The sequence below is a fragment of the Amblyraja radiata genome, chromosome 4 (assembly GCF_010909765.2).
Source record: "Amblyraja radiata isolate CabotCenter1 chromosome 4, sAmbRad1.1.pri, whole genome shotgun sequence".
Lineage (NCBI taxonomy): Eukaryota > Metazoa > Chordata > Chondrichthyes > Rajiformes > Rajidae > Amblyraja > Amblyraja radiata.
Genome location: NC_045959.1, coordinates 16,221,415 through 16,239,371, shown reverse-complemented (window position 1 = coordinate 16,239,371; position 17,957 = coordinate 16,221,415). Strand labels below are relative to the sequence as shown.

The window sequence follows — 17,957 nt, the reverse complement described above, 5'->3', positions numbered from 1 at the left end:
TGAGGAATAAGAATAAGCATGGCCCTTATGTATTATGTAATGTGTCTGTCTGTATGTATATCTATGTTATATGTTTAATGTTTGATGAAATGTTGGAACCTGTACCGAGCTGTACTGATAACAAATTCCACCAGCCTGGCTGTGTGGTCATTAAAATACAATACAATACAATACAGTGTGGAGAAGATGTTTCCACTAGTGGAAGAGTCGTGGTTTAGAGGTCATAGCCTCAGAATTAAAGGACATTCTTTTAGGAAGGAGATGAAGAGAAACTTATTTAGTCAGAGGGTGGTGAATCTGTGGAATCCTTCGCCACAGAAGGCTGTGGAGGCCAAGTCAGTGGATATATTTAAGGCAGAGATAGATAGGTTCTTGATTAGTACAGTTGTAAGAGGTTATGGAGAGGGCAGGAAAATGGGGTGAGGAGGGAGAGGTAGATTAGCCATGATGGAATGGCGGAGTAGACTTGATGGGCTGAATGGCCTAATTCTACTCTTATTCATTCTGATCAAGCAAAATTATTTCTGATGTAAAGCGATCATGGGTTGATAGCATGAAGGCTTTTGAATGTCTAGATCTTCCTCTGTCCTGAGTTCTCCAGTCAACTGTACCCTGAACCATGTTGATTCATCCAACGTGGTCGACGGCATATTCTTTCACTCGGCAGCTGCCATCCACCTCATCGGCAAGGGACAAACTCACCTCTGATCTTCAGGAGTCAAGTGTGTTCAATTGCCCTGAAAATGGTATAATGAAATTCGTACTTGCAGCAGCATAGCCGGCCTATAAACACAGTATTCATTAATTACATAGTAAACAAACAAACATTCAATAAATTAAAATCCCTAATGTTTGTGCAAAAAGCCTAAAATCCTGAGTGCAACTAAGATGGTTCACAGTTCATGGTTTAGCTAGGGTTCAGTAGTGTTCAAGACCCTGATTGTTGCTGGGAAAAAAAGCTGTTCTTGAACCTGGTCACGGCTTTCAGACTCCTATACTTTTTCCCAATGGTAGCGGTGAAACTAGAACATGACCAGAATGGTGCAGGTCTTTGATGATGCTGGCTGCCTTTTATCCAAAAGATACCTTTGATGGTGGGGAGGTTCAGTAGTTTATATTTGTTTCGAGATATAGTGTTGAAACAGGCCTTTCAGCCCATCAGGTCCACCCCGACCAGTGATCACGTGTACACTAGTTCTATCCTATACACTAGGAACAAGTAAACTAACCTACAAACTTGCACATCTTTGGAATATGGGAGGAAAGCGGAGCACTCAGAGAAAACTCATACGGTCACAGGAACATGTGGTGTACAAATCCCATACAGGCAACACAACACCAGTAGTCAGAACCCTGGCCTCTGGTGCTGTAAGGCAGAATTCTACCAATGCATCACTAGCAAAAATTTGTATTGCATTGGCCGGGAATCGAACCCGGGCCTCCCGCGTGGCAGGCGAGAATTCTACCACTGAACCACCAATGCAAGTGCTGAAAATAGTAGCCATGATAAATGTAGTAGCTCTGATGATGAATAGAAAATTGGTTGGCAGACAAAGAATATGGATTAATAGGTCCCTTTCAGAATGGCAGGCAGTGACTAGTGGTGTACCACAAGGCTCGGTGCTGGGACCGCAGCTATTTACAATATACATCAATGATTTAGATGAAGAGATTCAAAGTAACATTAGCAAATTTGCACATGACACAAATCTGGGTGGCAGTGTGAACTGTGAGGAGGATGCTATGAGAATGCAGGGTGACTTGGACAGGTTGGGGGAGTGGGCAGATGCATGGCAGATGCAGTTTAATGTGGATAAATGTGAGGTTATACACTTTGGTAGCGAAAACAGGAAGGCAGATTATTATCTAAATGGTGTCAAGTTGGTAAAAGGGGAAGTACAACAGGATCTGAGGGTCCTTGTTCGTCAGTCAATGAAGTCTGAAGAAGGGTTTCGGCCCGAAACATCGCCTATTTCCTTTGCTCCATAGATGCTGCTGCACAGCAGGCAGTGAAGAAAGCTAATGGCATGTTAGCCTTCATAACAAGAGGAGTTGAGTATAGGAGCAAAGAGGTCCTTCTGCAGTTGTATAGGGCCGTAGTGAGACCACACCTGGAGTATTGTGTACAGTTTTGATCCCCCTAATTTGAGGAAGGACATTATTGCTATTGAGGGTGTGCAGCCTAGGTTTACAAGGTTAATTTCCGGGATGGCAGGACTGTCATTTGCTGAGAGAATGGAGCGGCTGGGCTTGTACACTCTGGAGTTTAGAAGGATGAGAGGAGATCTTATTGAAACATATAAGATTGTTAAGGGTTTGGACACACTAGGGGTAGGAAACATGTTCCTGATGTTGGGGGAGTCCATAACCAGGGGCCACAGTTTAAGAATAAGTCATTTAGAACGGAGATGAGGAAACACTTTTTCACACAGAGAGTTGTGAGTGTGGAATTCTCTGATCAGAGGGCCGTGGAGGCCGGTTCTCTGAATACTTTTAAAAGAGAGCTAAATAGGGCTCTTAAAAATAGCGGAGTCAGGGGATATGGGGAGAAGGCAGGAACGGTGAACTGATTGGGGATGATCAGCCATGATCACATTGAATGGCGGTGCTGGCCCGAAGGGCCGAATGGCCTACTCCTGCACCTATTGTCGATTGTCTATTGAACTGGGCAGTGTCCAACACTTGTTGTATTTTCCTTTGTTCCGAGTCATTCAAAGTGCTTGACCAGGGCATCATTTAACCAGTCAGTGTGTTCTTCACCGTTCACTTGTAGAAGTTCAAGAAAGTATTTGTTAACATACTGAATCTCCTCAATTTTCTAAAGAAGTACAGACTTGATGGGCTTTCAGATAAAAATGAACGTGAATATAGTTTGCCTTTTAAAAACACATTTAAAAATCACAAATTTAAAAAAAAAACTATTGATTAAAATAATTGCAAACCACTTGTATTTGCATAATTTTGAAATCCAAAACAATCATTTAAACTCATGTCCCAGCCATTGCTCAAGTGGTTGGTGCTTAGTCTTTTCACATAAGACCTGCTGCCTCATTGATGTTGCTCCTCGCTTTAAACGTGCCACAGATTATTATTCTGTATATCCAAACAAGTCAAATTGGGAAGTATGTTTTAGTGTGCAATAATAGACAGCGATGGTTACTTCATTACAAAGTGTTTCATCCCAAAATTCACTTTGGTCTTTGCAGAAAGTGGACTTTATGCTTTTGTTTTGGATCTCAAACAACAGGCTTTACCGGTTTACATTAATATTAACGATAGGTTGCTAAGGAGGAACTCAGTATCCAATTAATAACATTGGGTGCAGCCAGAATTAAAGTGTAAAATTAATCCAGAAAGAGCAATTAAATATTATTTATACTAATATAGATTTAGTAAATAAAATACTTTACTGCATTGGCCGGGAATCGAACCCGGGCCTCCCGCGTGGCAGGCGAGAATTCTACCACTGAACCACCAATGCAAGTCTTGTTTAAACCCCTTCACTATTCTCCTATATGAAGAACCATACAGGAAGTTTCATTTCGTCTTTTCGTTACAGGGTAATCGTTTAAGATTCTGAATGCCTACATTTTACACTACACCAATATTTTTTAATGATTTTTCACAAACTAGAGCGCTCCCAGATGCTGACACTCGCTTTAAGTTGTTGCCTGAGTTTGCATTTATTACACCAGTAGCTGAGCTGCATTGAATTCTGCTCCCGAGAATAAGACCTCTTGCCGATCAAGACGTGGCAGGCTAGTGATCCTCAATTTGCAACGCTCTGTAAATGTGCAATGTGAATGCCACTGATCCACCGAGCAGTCAAATAGTCGTTTACCTGTTTAACTCTGCTGATAATACACATTGAATCATAGTTCCCTTAGAAACGCACGTTTTTTTTAAATGTAAACGGCAGAGCAGGTACAATTTATCTAGATATTAATTTATAATCGCTTCTCTGCATACAATGGGTTGAGAAATAGTCTGCAGTGAAATAGCTTCTGAGCATATTAGCAGTAATTTTAATGCTGGCAGGATTCAATTATCCCAATTGCTTTGCACATGGGTATGGTCGGATTTTAACGCTTAGTATGGAGAGTGATTGCCAGGGAAACATACATTTTGAAGCATATTTTTTAAATTGCAAAGATGCTCAAAGAGATTAATTTTCCGCTGAGAATGTTGTAGTCAGCGTGAAGAAAATCAATAATGAGAGTTTCAGAGATTTAAATAGCATGTCTTTGTGAATGTTGTAGTATTAGAACTAGGGAATATTTGTCATAACATATATGTTTAATTCCTCTGTGTTCCCATTGCACTGCCTTGCGGTTTAACATATTATATTTAGCCATAGCGTTGAACAATCTCGATGTTTGTTGGTGTTTAATAAGATTCTGGAAAAGGTAGTCAGATATTCAAATGAACAACAAGCCTATTTTATTAAGTAACATAAATTGTCAGGCTCCATGTCTTGCTGTGGCTTTCTCCGCAGATAGACAGGCGCCCTGGAACTTCCCACATTCGCATCACCACTACAATCAAAGATCTTAGAGCTCTAAGATCTTTGACTACAATACCGAGAGCAAACGCATAAAGCCTTCCTAAAGGTGGTACAACCTTAAAACAGCACTGGGTCAAACGGCAAAATACTTGGGTTGCGTTTATCACCTGATAAGGAAAAACAAACATCCCCAACAAAGGTCTTATTTTGTGGCACCTTTCAAACAAGGGAAGGGATACCACCCCAGGTGGCCACAAGAGTGGCAAGGGTGCTTGGTTTAAGTATAGAAGCTGGAAATGCCTGAAAAGTGTTTTGACCTCTTCTCATTTTGCATATATTAATTATTCTGAATAAAGTTTATTCCTGTGGAAAAAAATCACAACAGTCTGAAGAAGGGACCCAATCCAAAATGTTATTTGTCCATTTCCAGACCACAGGTACTGTCTGTACGGAGTTTGTATGTAACCATGACCTGTGTGGGTTTTCTCCAGGTGCTCCAGTCTCCTCCCACATTCCAAAGACGTAAAGGTTTGTAGGTTAATTGGCTTCGGTAAAATTGTAAATTATCACGTGTACATATATATATTTTACTGTTCCATTATTCTATGTCGCTCTTCTGGGGAGCTGCTAACTACATTTCGTTGTCTCTGTACTGTACACTCCACAATGACAATAAAGATTGAATCTGAATCTGAATCTGAATCTGAAAGTGTTAGTACAGGGATTGTTGTTCTGTGCGGACTCGGTGGGCCGAAGGGCCTGTTTCCATGCTGTATCTCTAAACTAAACTAAATCAAAGTAAACTAAATTTCCCTCCACAGAGGCCGGTTGGCTTACCGTGTTCCTCCAACAGTATGTCAAGTCAAGTCAAGTCAAGTCAAGTCAAGTCAAGTCAAGTCAAGTTTATTTGTCACATACACATACGAGATGTGCAGTGAAATGAAAGTGGCAATGCTCGCGGACTTTTGTGCAAAAAGACAAACAAACAAACAAACTATAAACACAATCATAAACACACATATACCTTTACATAATAAATAATGGAAGGAAAAACGTTCAGTAGAGTTAGTCCCTGGTGAGATAGGCGTTTACAGTCTGAATGGCCTCTGGGAAGAAACTCCTTCTCAACCTCTCTGTTCTCACCGCATGGCAACGGAGGCATTTGCCTGACCGTAGCAGCTGGAACAGTCCATTGCAGGGGTGGAAGGGGTCTTTCATGATATTGTTGGCTCTGGAGTTGCACCTCCTGATGTATAGTTCCTGCAGGGGGGCGAGTGAAGTTCCCATAATGCGTTCGGCCGAACGCACTACTCTCTGCAGAGCCTTCTTGTCCTTGGCAGAGCAATTCCCAAACCAGATGGTAATGTTCCCGGACAAGATGCTTTCCACCGCCACTGCGTAGAAGCACTGGAGGATCCTCGGAGACACTCTGAATTTCCTCAATTGCCTGAGGTGGTAAAGGCGCTGCCTTGCCTTACTCACGAGTGCTGAGGCATGTGATGCCCATGTCATATCCTCAGAGATGTGGACTCCCAGATATTTAAAACAGTTCACCCTATCCACAGGATCCCCATTTATCCTCAATGGAGTGTACGTCCTCGGATGATGTGCCCTCCTAAAGTCCATGATCAGCTCCTTCGTTTTTTTGATGTTCAAGAGGAGGCTGTTATCTTGACACCAGAGTGCCAGACCAGCCACCTCCTCCCGGTAGGCCTTCTCATCATTGTCTGAGATCAGGCCCACCACCACAGTGTCATCAGCAAACTTAATTAATGAGTTGGAGCTGAACCTAGCCACACAGTCATGTGTGTACAGGGAGTACAAAAGGGGGCTGAGGACGCAACCCTGGGGCGATCCTGTGCTCAGGGTGAGGGACTTCGATGTATTCCCTCCTATCTTGACTACCTGTGGCCTGGCGGTGAGAAAGTCCAGGACCCAGGCACACAGGGAGGTGTTGAGCCCCAATTCCATTAGCTTCCCGGCCAGTCTGGTGGGGACTATCGTGTTGAAGGCTGAACTGTAGTCTATGAACAGCATCCTCACGTAGCCCCCCTTCTGGCTGTCCAGATGGGAGAGAGCGGTGTGCAAGACCTGGGAGACCGCATCGTCCGTGGATCTGTTCGGACGGTATGCGAACTGCAACGGGTCCACATAGCTGTCCCTTCTGTAAAAGATATATAGACAAAATACAGGAGTAACTCAGTGGGTCAGGCAGCATCTCTGGAAAACTTGGATAGGTGATGTTTTGGGCCAGGATACTTCTTCAGTGTGTATATGCTTTAATTTGACACATTATTTCAGGTAATTGGATCGATTGATTATGCATCCTGATTTAGTCCTAACTGACAGAGGCTCTCACAGAGCCTGCTCTCAGACTGTGATATTCTCACTAGTCAGGGCTGGTGTGCACCCTTCAGTAACTCCACGTCTGCTGCCATTTCTTGCCTTGTAGAGTGAGCACATGTTCATCTGATATTGGACGCTCTCCTTTGCCATAGCATGCTGTGCGCCAGGGTGTGGAGAGTCATCACTGCCATCTGCCCCTCGTCTGGTGTCGGCTTTCATTTTCCCTCTGCCTGCAACTCAGGAATGGCAGATCTTTGTACCTGTCAGCTTTCTGCCATGTCTGCTTGTCTTCTTACACATTTTAGCTCATGCCAGTTTCTCTGTTCTGAGAATAATAGTTGCAAAGGAAGATAGGGGCGATGAATGTGCGGGGGGGCAGGGATTCAGATTTCTAGACCATTGGGATCTCATATGGGGCCGAGGCGACATGTACAAGAGTGGTGAGTTGCACCCTAACTGGAGGGGAACCAGTATCCTGCAGAAGGGTCTCGACCCAAAACCTAGCCCATTCCTTCTCTCCATAGATGCTGCCTCACCCACTGAGTTACTCCAGCATTTTGTGTCTACCCTGGTACGCAGGTTCGCAAGAACTACATGGGTGGGTTTAAACTAGATTGGCGGGGGGGGGGGGGGGATTGAGGGTGGGATCCTATACAGGACCGAGGCAGGTGAGGGCCTAGAAGTTGGTATGGAGGGTGATGAGGGAAATATAGTGTACATAATAGGCAGGAGCAGCTGGGCTTGTACACTCTGGAGTTTAGAAGGATGAGAGGATATCTCATTGAAACATATAAGATTGTTAAGGGCTTGGACACACTAGAGGCAGGAAACATGTTCTCGATGTTGGGGGAGTCCAGAACCAGGGGCCACAGTTTAAGAATAAGGAGGAAGCCATTTTGAACAGAGATGAGGAAACACTTTTTCTCACAGAGAGTGGTGAGTCTGTGGAATTCTCTGCCTCAGAGGGCGGTGGAGGCAGGTTCTCTGGAATCTTTCAAGAGAGAGCTAGATAGGGCTCTTAAAAATAGCTGAGTCAGGGGATGTGGGGAGAAGGCAGGAACGGAGAACTGATTGTGGATGATCAGCCATGATCACATTGAATGGCGGTGCTGGCTCGAAGGGCCAAATGGCCTACTCCTACACCTATTGTCTATTGTCTATTGATAAAGGCAGGAAGCAAGGAAGAAATGCTGGTTTAAATTGCACTTATTTTAATGCAAGAGCCTGATGGATAAGGCAGATTAATTTAGAAGATAAGGCTGGAAAAGAAATGGCAAGTGATAGGTAGATAAGGGTGAGAGGTTTGATTGGCAGATGTGAATAAAGGCTCGAAATGGAAAGGAGAGAAGATGCGCTCCTTCGGCAGCTTACACCTTGGTGCTTGGGTTCCGAACAAAGATATTAGAGCATTTGGTTCAGAGCGCTCAGTCACCCAAAAAAATTGCTCTGAATTTGAGTTCGCTTTACGTAGCGAAGGTTTATCGAGATGGTGCTGGCTGGACTATTAGTCGTGGATTGTAAAAGACACTACACCATGAGATAACACCAGTTTAAACCTGATACCATCCCACTTTCAATGACAGCACCCGCAATTATTTACAGTGCAAAAATTGACCATTTTGGCGTGTTTTTAACAGGTAAGAAAGTACGCGATTTGTGTGTTAACAGTGTGTGCCGAGGCAGCCATGTCCTCCACATGGATTGAGCTGCTCTGTGCGTCATGCCCTTTGACCCGATGACCTTACCCCCTATAAGTTTGGCTGCAGTGAAATGTCAGGTAAATTGTTATCACGTGGGGCTTGAACTGGAAAGAATCCATTCCCTGAAAGTTAAATTCAGTTAAAATTGGAGTTGCCTTCCAAATCCTCGTGGAATGGAGGAGATGGAATCAGCTCAGATAATTGTTGCTGATCGCCCTCTAGAGACTCTTGTAGAAAGAGCAGGCATGGCTCGGCTGTTCCCACATCCACACACAACACAATGGGCCTGCTCACACTGAGTCAGTAGCTCTATTAACTCATTGTAGCTTTATTAACCCTTCAGAGGTATATGCGCAGGAAGGAACTGCAGATACTGGTTTATATTGAAGATGGACACAAAGTACTGGAGCAACTCTGCAGTATATAATAGGTTTAATTCATTATTGTGACAGAGAGCTTTTAGAGAGTTAGACCTTGATGGCTTTGTGATAAAATTGATCGTCAAAATAAAATAATTAAATGGAATCCAAATTATAATGACCTGCAAGCAATACAATAAAATTGAAATAAAATGTACAATAATTCTGGGTTTATTACTTATGAAAACAAAATGTTGGTTTCAACTATCGAATACTTTCTTTACCAGCTGCCTATATCCTGATTGTCCTATGAATTTTATTTAGCTGATCTCAAACTGTGTTTTGCCATTACAGACCAAAATTGGGATCTCCAAATCACATCTTATTGTCCGTGTGATTAAATCCCTCCACATGCTTTTTACTCCCTATCTCTACAACGTTCTTTATTTGACATAGAAACATAGAAAATAGGTGCAGGAGTAGGCCATTCGGCCCTTCGAGCCTGCACCGCCATTCAATATGATCATGGCTGATCATCCAACTCAGTATCCCATACCTGCCTTCTCTCCATACCCCCTGATCCCTTTAGCCACAAGGGCCACATCTAAATCCCTCAATGAACTGGCCTCAACTACCTTCTGTGGCAGAGAATTCCACAGATTCACCACTCTCTGTGTAAAAAATGATTTTCTCATCTCGGTCCTGAAAGAATTCCCTCGTATCCTTAAACTGTGACCCCTTGTTCCGGACTCCCCCAACACCGGGAATAATCTTCCTGCATCTAGCCTGTCCAACCCCCCAAGGATTTTGTAAGTTTTGACATCCTTGATTTTCCTCTGAGCCTTACACAGTCTCTTTTTCCTTCATTTCATTGGCAACCACGCCTCACATGGCCAGGATCTGTGCTCCGGAATTCCTTCCCTGAATCCCCCCATTTCTCCAACACCTTCCAGGCTCACCCGACCAACCTGCATTATTTCCATTCCATCATATTTCTTGTCTGTGCCACCTCTCAGAGCCATCTCATTACTCCATTTGTTTTCTTGTAACCTATTCTCTCTCATATGCCCAACAATTCCATACTAATTCTCCTGCCCGTCACTTACATTGGAACGCTCGAAGAGTTTGTGATTTGTAATTTACAGCAATTTACAGTCACTAATTAACCTACCAGCCAGCACATCTCTGGGATGGGAGGAAATCCCGGGACTGGAATGTTGTGGGGGTGGGGGTGGCGGTGGGGATGAGTGGGGGGGATGGGGGTTGTGCTGGAACCCAAATGGCCACAGGGAGAATGTGCATATTCCATACAGGCAGAACCAGAGGTCAGGATCAAACTTGGTTGCTGCAGCTGTGAGCTGCCATCACTACTTACTGCACCTCTGGGAAATTTGTAGCACAGCGCGATAGATTTACTGTGAATGACTGTCTGTGTTAAATATGTTACTAACTTGCAAATTGCTGTGTATCCCCTTAGCAAAAAAAAAAATAGACAACTTAGTCTCCATGGACACATCTTTCTCTCCGTAATAGCTGAGGAAAATGTTTTATTAATAATAAAAAAATTAACAGGTTCATTTATGTTGTAAATATTGCAAATAAAAATAAAATGACTGCGTTCAAAATTGTTTAAACTTGTAATGATACAATCCACTCACTCGTCAGAAGTTTTTCTTTAAATAGGCTTTCTCATCTCTGTGGAACTGAGACTGTCAAATTATTAAAATTTTCCCTTTAGTATCAATCCTTGCTCTTTTTATTAAAAAGACAATTTTATATTTCAAATTCTCCACCTCTGGCAATCTGCTCCACATGTAAGAAATTGAATTAATTTTGCTTGCCGCGCGGTTTAAATGAGTGTATGAAATATTGTAGAAAATCTGTCAAATGTATGGTATATTAGGCTTTATATTGGCTCAGAGGATGTGACCAACACGCAGGGATTAGTAAAAGATAGTCTGTGGAATTGGCTGGATTATGGTGGAAGATTATCTAGCAATGAGCTCAATCACAGTGAGATCTGCTGAGTTTTACACTCTGAAATTCTCAACATTGCTTGAGAATTAATGAATGGTTTAGCCCGATCCGCGTGCATGATAAGATATGCACTGAAATTCCATTTGCAATGGTTATACAGGAGAAGAGGTGAAAATAAATTGTTGAGAGAGCAAATCCTTCAATGAATTTAGATGAGGAAGGACAAGAGAAAAAAAAACAGACGCTTCTGAAGAAAGGTCACAGAGACAAGAGGTTCCATACCGTAAAACTTCCAACTAAACAATGGGTCATAAATTAAAGAATGCTTTAAATACAGTTCAGTGCTGAGAATATCTAACTCTATTAATTTCGAAGTAGGAATGTAACATGAGACATATTGGATTGCCCAAAAATATGCATTTCTATTTTCCTTATTTAAAAAAAAATTCAAACAAACTCGACCTGAAACGTCACCCATTGCTTCTCTCCAGAGATGCTGCTGTCCCGCTGAGTTACTCCAGCATTTTGTGTCTCTCTTCAAAAAAACTTAATTTAGTGTACAATGCAAAATATGTGGAAAGTAAATAGGCACAATCTGTGAGCAGTGGGATTGAAGGCTCCTTAGGACATTATTTCAAGGATGGTTGGCATTTCACAAACAGTATCAGGGTAGTTATGTCACCAAAGGTGCTTGCGTGGCCCTTGGAATCATGCCAGGTTGAGCTCAGTTGCTGCTACACTCTGCCCTCTCTCCACAACTCTGCAAATTCTTCCTTTTCAAATACTTAACCTGCTCCATTCTTAATACAGGTACTACAATTAAAATCTGATTCCACCAGAACCCCTGAGCATGCCCTGTTGCCATGTTTAAAATAATATCCCATATCATTTTTGCTTCTTTTGTCATTCACTCTATGTCTCCTTGTTCTACCAATGGCAAGAGTTTCTCTCTACCGACGCTGGCCATGCCCGTCATGATTTTAATTATCTTGAACAGCTCTCCTCGCACCCTCTTCCGTCCAACCCCAGTTTCTCCAGACATTCCCCATCAGGTAAGTCCTTCATCTCTGGAATAATTGTGGTAAATGGTTCTTACACTCTTTCCAAAGTTTACACATCTGTCATAGAATGTGCTGCCCAGTATTGGACAGCTGTGCATGAACCAATGTTTATAAAGCCAAAGGTACTACTAGCTTGAAAATAATAAAGGATCCATCATTTTCTATTTGCAGTGGATTGCAGCATTCAGGTTCACATTTACTGGCAGACATGAGCACAAACAGTTTGCATCCCACTGGTTGCATTTTAGACTAATATTTACATTAAGTGTAAGATAGACACAAAATGCTGGTAATTCAGTGGGATAGGCAGAACCTCTGGAGAGAAGGAATGGGTAATGTTTTGGGTCGAGAATCTTCTTCAGACTCAAGTCTCCAGTCTCACTGAGTTACTCCAGCCTTTTGTGTCTATCTTCGATTTAAACCAGCATCTGCAATTCTTTCCTTTACATTAAATGGGTTGTATTCAGTTTGTTTTTAGTGGGTGACGGAAGTACCTTAAGTATTCAATGCCATATATTAATAATTATCTTTGTGTCAGGAAATCATGCTACCTCCATAAAACAAGTAAATAGATACAAGAACACCGATTCACTGTACTTCAATGAGCATTTGGAGGACAATTATGCACTATGCACCAAGTCAGGCAAATTGGCAGTTCAGGGAGACACAAGAGACTGCAGATGATGGAATCTTGAGCAAAAATAAAAATGCTGGTCTTGCAGCATCTGTGAAGGGAAACGGATAGATGATGTTTTGAGTTGGGATCCTTCTTCAGCCTGACCTGTCTGGCTTGCTGAGCTCCTCCAGCAAAACAGCAGATCATCCTTTCCAATTTGAGACCTTAAATTATGGACCACTCTATATCTTAGGATTCTTCCTTCAGCTGATGGCATCAACCATTGCCTTCAGTGCACATATTTTGATCAACTGAGGAAAAGGAAGCATGAAGATCAAGATCTTAAACCTGATACAAAACTCTTTGTTTACCAGGCAGCAATGATCCCTGACGTCCTTTAAGTTCTGGAACTTGGACTATTTAAAGCAAGTAGCTCAACGGATTGGAAAGATACCAGCAACGCTGTTTCTGCAAAATCCTCTTAGTTCATTGACAAGAGAATTAAACCAATATCACCGTCCTCTTCCAGGTCCACATCCCATGGTGGACGATTAGGAAAGGGGGAGATGCAATGAGACCTGGGTGTCATGGTACACCAGTCATTAAAAGTAGGCATGCAGGTGCAGCAGGCAGTGAAGAAGGCGAATGGTATGTTAGCATTCATAGCAAAAGGATTTGAGTATAGGAGCAGGGAGGTTCTACTGCAGTTGTACAGGGTCTTGGTGAGACCACACCTGGAGTATTGCGTACAGTTTTGGTCTCCTAATCTGAGGAAAGACATTCTTGCCATAGAGGGAGTACAGAGAAGGTTCACCAGACTGATTCCTGGGATGTCAGGACTTTCATATGAAGAAAGACTGGATAGACTCGGTTTGTACTCGCTAGAATTTAGAAGATTGAGGGGGGATCTTATAGAAACTTACAAAATTCTTAAGGGGTTGGACAGGCTAGATGCAGGAAGATTGTTCCCGATGTTGGGGAAGCCCAGAACAAGGGGTCACAGTTTAAGGATAAGGGGGAAATCTTTTAGGACCGAGATGAGGAAAACTTTTTTCACAGAGAGTGGTGAATCTCTGGAATTCTCTCCCGCAGAAGGTAGTTGAGGCCAGTTCATTGGCTATATTTAAGAGGGAGTTAGATGTGGCCCTTGTGGCTAAAGGGATCAGGGGGTATGGAAAGAAGGCAGGTACAGGGAACTGAGTTGGATGATCAGCCATGATCATATTGAATGGCGGTGCAGGCTCGAAGGGCCGAATGGCCTACTCCTGCACCTATTTTCTATGTTTCTATGTTTCTACTGATTACAGTCTTAATTGCAGTCACAGGAAGATATTATCAGGCAGACAAAGGAAAAGATTCAAGGATACTCTGAAAGCTGACCTGAAAAAAATGCATCTGTTCCATGGCCTTTCAAAGTGGGGAAAGAGCATTCAATATGGTGTTTGGTCTTGAGTCATGCATTCGCAGCACGTAGAAGCTCAGTGTAAATGCTGGAGAAAGGAAAAACTATAACCTGCCTGTCTTGACAGCTGCCTCAACCATCTGCAGGAGTCTGCAGTTCCCACTTTGGCCTCATTGACCATTTCATAATCCACAAAAGGAAACCTCGGTCTTGAGTGACTGAGAAGGACAACTTAAATGAAACAATGCGTGACGTGGAAGGCAAACGCGAGAAAATCTGTGCCGGTTACTGCAATAAATAAAGTTAAAAGGGGATCTTGACACTAATCCCTAATCCCATGGAAAGAGGAATCTACTGTAAATAATGTCAACATGGGATTAACACAGGCTTCAAAATTGTCATGGGTGAGTTGAATCAAAGGTCCATTTCTAGGCCGTAGAGCTCTATGACTCCGTGGGTCTCTATGACTTAACAACCACCTTGTTTTCTGCCCTTGTCAAACTCTTACGTGCTGGCAAATACATTTACCTAGCAGTCGCAAATAATGAGAGGGCGGCTGGTCAGGGCAATTCAAAACTAAAGGGTTGTTTATGTTTTAATTGTATCTATTAAGCCATGCTTCCTGTTAATGCTGTAACAGAGGTTTATTTATACCTTGCAGACAGTCCATGGAGAAAGTATCCAAGATACCCACTTCCCCCCAGTGGATTTTATACAAATAGTTCAACTACATAAGCTTTAGCTTTGAACATAAAACATTGAACATAGAATAATACAGCATGGGAACAGGCCCTTCAGATCACAGCATCTGTGCCGAACATGATGCCAAGACTAACTCTTATCTGCCCGCACACAATCCATATCCCTTCATTCCTTGCACATCCTTATGCCTATCCAAAAGTCTCTTAAATGCTACTATTGTATCTGCATCAACTAGCACCCCCAGGACCATGTACCAGGCACTCTGTGTAAAAAATGTTTCCACACATATCTTTTACATTTTGCCGCACTCACCTTAAAGCTATGCCCTCTAGTATTTGATTTTTTTGCATTGGGAGAATGATTCTGACTGTCTATATATATATATGTCTTTCATAATTCTACTTACTTCTATCAGGTCTCCCCACAACCTTCGCTATTCCATGGAAACCAATTCACGTCTGCCCAACCTCTCACTGTGGCTAGTACCCTCTAATCCAGGCATCATTCTGGTAAACTCCCTTTCAACCTTTCCATAGCTTCCACGCCCTTCCTGTAATGGGGCAACTAAAAGTGCACACAATACTCCAAATGTGCTGTAATCAAAGTCCTATAAAGGTGCATCATGACTTCCTGACTCTTATACTCAGTACCTTGTGCCTTCTTTACAATGCTATTGACTTGTGTTGCCACTTTTAGTGAGTTATGGACTTGGACCCCAATGTCCCTCTGCACATCAATGCTATTAAGGGACATTCAATTAATTGAATATGTTCCCTTTACATTTGACTTCCCAGAGTGCAACAACTCCATCTGCCATTTCTCTGCTCTTCTATGTAGCTGATTTATATCCTGATCTATACTTTAACAGCTGTTCTCCTAGTCTGCAACCCAGCAATCGTTGTCAGCTGCAAACTTACCAACAAAACTTCCTTCCACCGGCTTCATAATTTGCAACTTTTCTATCCTCCAGCTTCACAATTCGCAACTCTATGCCCTTTTGGGCTCACACTTGTGTTTTCAACGCTGGTCTTTGTCCAACAACCTGCCAATCAAAAAAACCTTAGCCAGTGTTCACCTATTACCTCCCCTGCTTCTAATTTTCTTTCCCAATTCCCTATCCCCCTCATCCCTCACCTTGATTGGGTGGCACAACCGCGGTGGCTTCCTCGCCAACAGTCGGTCTGTCCCTTCTCTGTTTTTATTATTTTAAGTATGTCTTAAAAGTATGTTTTAATGAGGAATGCGGATTCCACTGAGGTGGATATTTATGTTAAATTTTATTTTATGTGGCTGTGTGTATTGTTGCTTTTCACTTAGTATGGCTGTATGGTAACTCAAATTTCACTGTACCTTAATTGGTACATGTAAACTTAAACTTGAACCCCCCGCCCATCCCACAATCAGTCTGAAGAATTATCCCAACCCAAAACATCACCTATCCATGTTCTCTTAACCCGCCGAGTTACTCCAGCATTTTGTGTCCTTTAAAAAAATTCATGGAATTGTGATTACTCTAAACAATGATCTCTGCTGAGATCATTCTAAACAAATATTCATAATTCCTTCTTGCTAAAATTTATAAGAGATCTCTGGACCAGTGCCATACCCATCAGAGCTACATATTGAAAATTAATGGCATTCCCCTGCATTCTCTGATCTTTCACAATGAAAGCGTATAGAAAAAATACTGGGAGGAAAGTTTTGAGAGGGATGGATCCAGGAAATACCCTTAAACAATACAAAAAGTGAAATTACAACTTTTGCAAATACATGGTTTATTCTTTTGAAATAGAGAATTATGCTTTTATCATTTATAGTTAGCACCGTGTGGGGGGGGGGGGGCGGTGCGGTGTCTCATTGGTGGGCTGGTCCCCGAACGCGGCGTCGGCTCTCACGCGCCCCCTCGGAGCTAATCACCCCCACATATTCCGGTAGAGATTTATGCCGTGGACTCCGAAATCGCCTCATCTGAAAAATTCATGCTTTATTTCTCCAGTTATTAATCAAAATGTTCAAAAATCTGAAAAGACGTGTGGGTTTGTAGGTTAATTGGGTTTCCTTAAATTGTCCCTAGTGTGTTGGATAAAACAAGTGTACGGGTGATCGCTGGTTGGTGTGGACTTGGTGGGCCTGTTTCCACACTGTATTTATAAACTAAAGTATGATGAGTAGGACCCAGTGAGGTGACTAGAAGAAGCACAATTCTAACACAGCCTTCAACAAATTAGAAAGATTTTATTAAAATGTTGTGCATACCAATATAGAATTAATGGTAGAATAATGAAACATAACAAACAAACATAGCCAGCTGCTGCTTTTACAATTATATACACTTGTAATAGAATGCACAAATTTCAGACATGGGGGAATGATTAAGTTAGTTATGTTTCCCATTTGGCAAAAGTCAATTTATTTTTAAAGCACAACTGACAGAATTAAAAAATGAAAATCTGAGTATTGGATCCTGTGCACAAGGAACAACAATATTTCTTTGGTCAACCAAAGAAATCAATTGATAAGGGCAGCACAGTGGTGCAGTTCATTGAGCCGCTGCCTCATGGTGCCCGAGACCCTGGTTCAATCCTGACCTCGGGTGCTCAGTGTGTTTCCTTAGATTTGCTCCTGCATCCCTAAGACATGCCAGTTGGTATGTTAATTGGCTGCTGTAAATTCCACTAATAACCTGTGGAGAATTGATGAGAATGATGGAAGAATAAAGAAAATGGGAGTAATGATGGGTTAGTGGAAATGGGTGGTTGGTTCAGATGGTGGGTCGCAGGGCCTGGTACCATGTTGTATTTTTCTTTGACTAGGAACTGTCAGTATGGCTGGTGTGCTTTGTAAATTAGCACATTAGCGGCATCTGTTGATTCCAAAACAGTACTGCAAGTACGTTTCCATTTAAAATATGTATATAAAATTAAGACAAATGTCGGCCTGTGAGCAATTATTTTACAGAGGATTTGGAACACCATAACAACAAAATACTTTTCCATTCTTCCCCCTCTAATTCCTAGAAAACTGTCAGCTTCCACCAGAGGTAGGAATCACTATTACACTTAACCTAACAATGCTCCTTACCATTAATAGGAGATAATGGTCTAGGTTTAATGGTCTCTCCAAAGAGACAGGAGCCCAATTAAATAGTTTAATAAGGAGACATAGTTAGTAAATTTGCTGCAAATTGGTTGAAACCCATCTATAATTTTAAAATCAAATGGCATCTGCAAATCAAATTCTGCATCAAACAGGTAGCATTATTATTGACACTCCCAAAAGCGAGAGTTTAC

General features: G+C 42.2%; 2 non-coding genes across 2 annotated transcripts; both read right to left on the bottom strand.

Moving 5' to 3' along the window:
- Positions 1-1,412: 1,412 nt before the first annotated feature.
- Positions 1,413-1,483, bottom strand: trnag-gcc. The gene has a single exon. It is a non-coding gene; the product is annotated as a tRNA-Gly (tRNA).
- Positions 1,484-3,410: 1,927 nt separating this feature from the next.
- trnag-gcc lies at positions 3,411-3,481 on the bottom strand. The gene has a single exon. It is a non-coding gene; the product is annotated as a tRNA-Gly (tRNA).
- Positions 3,482-17,957: the final 14,476 nt, after the last annotated feature.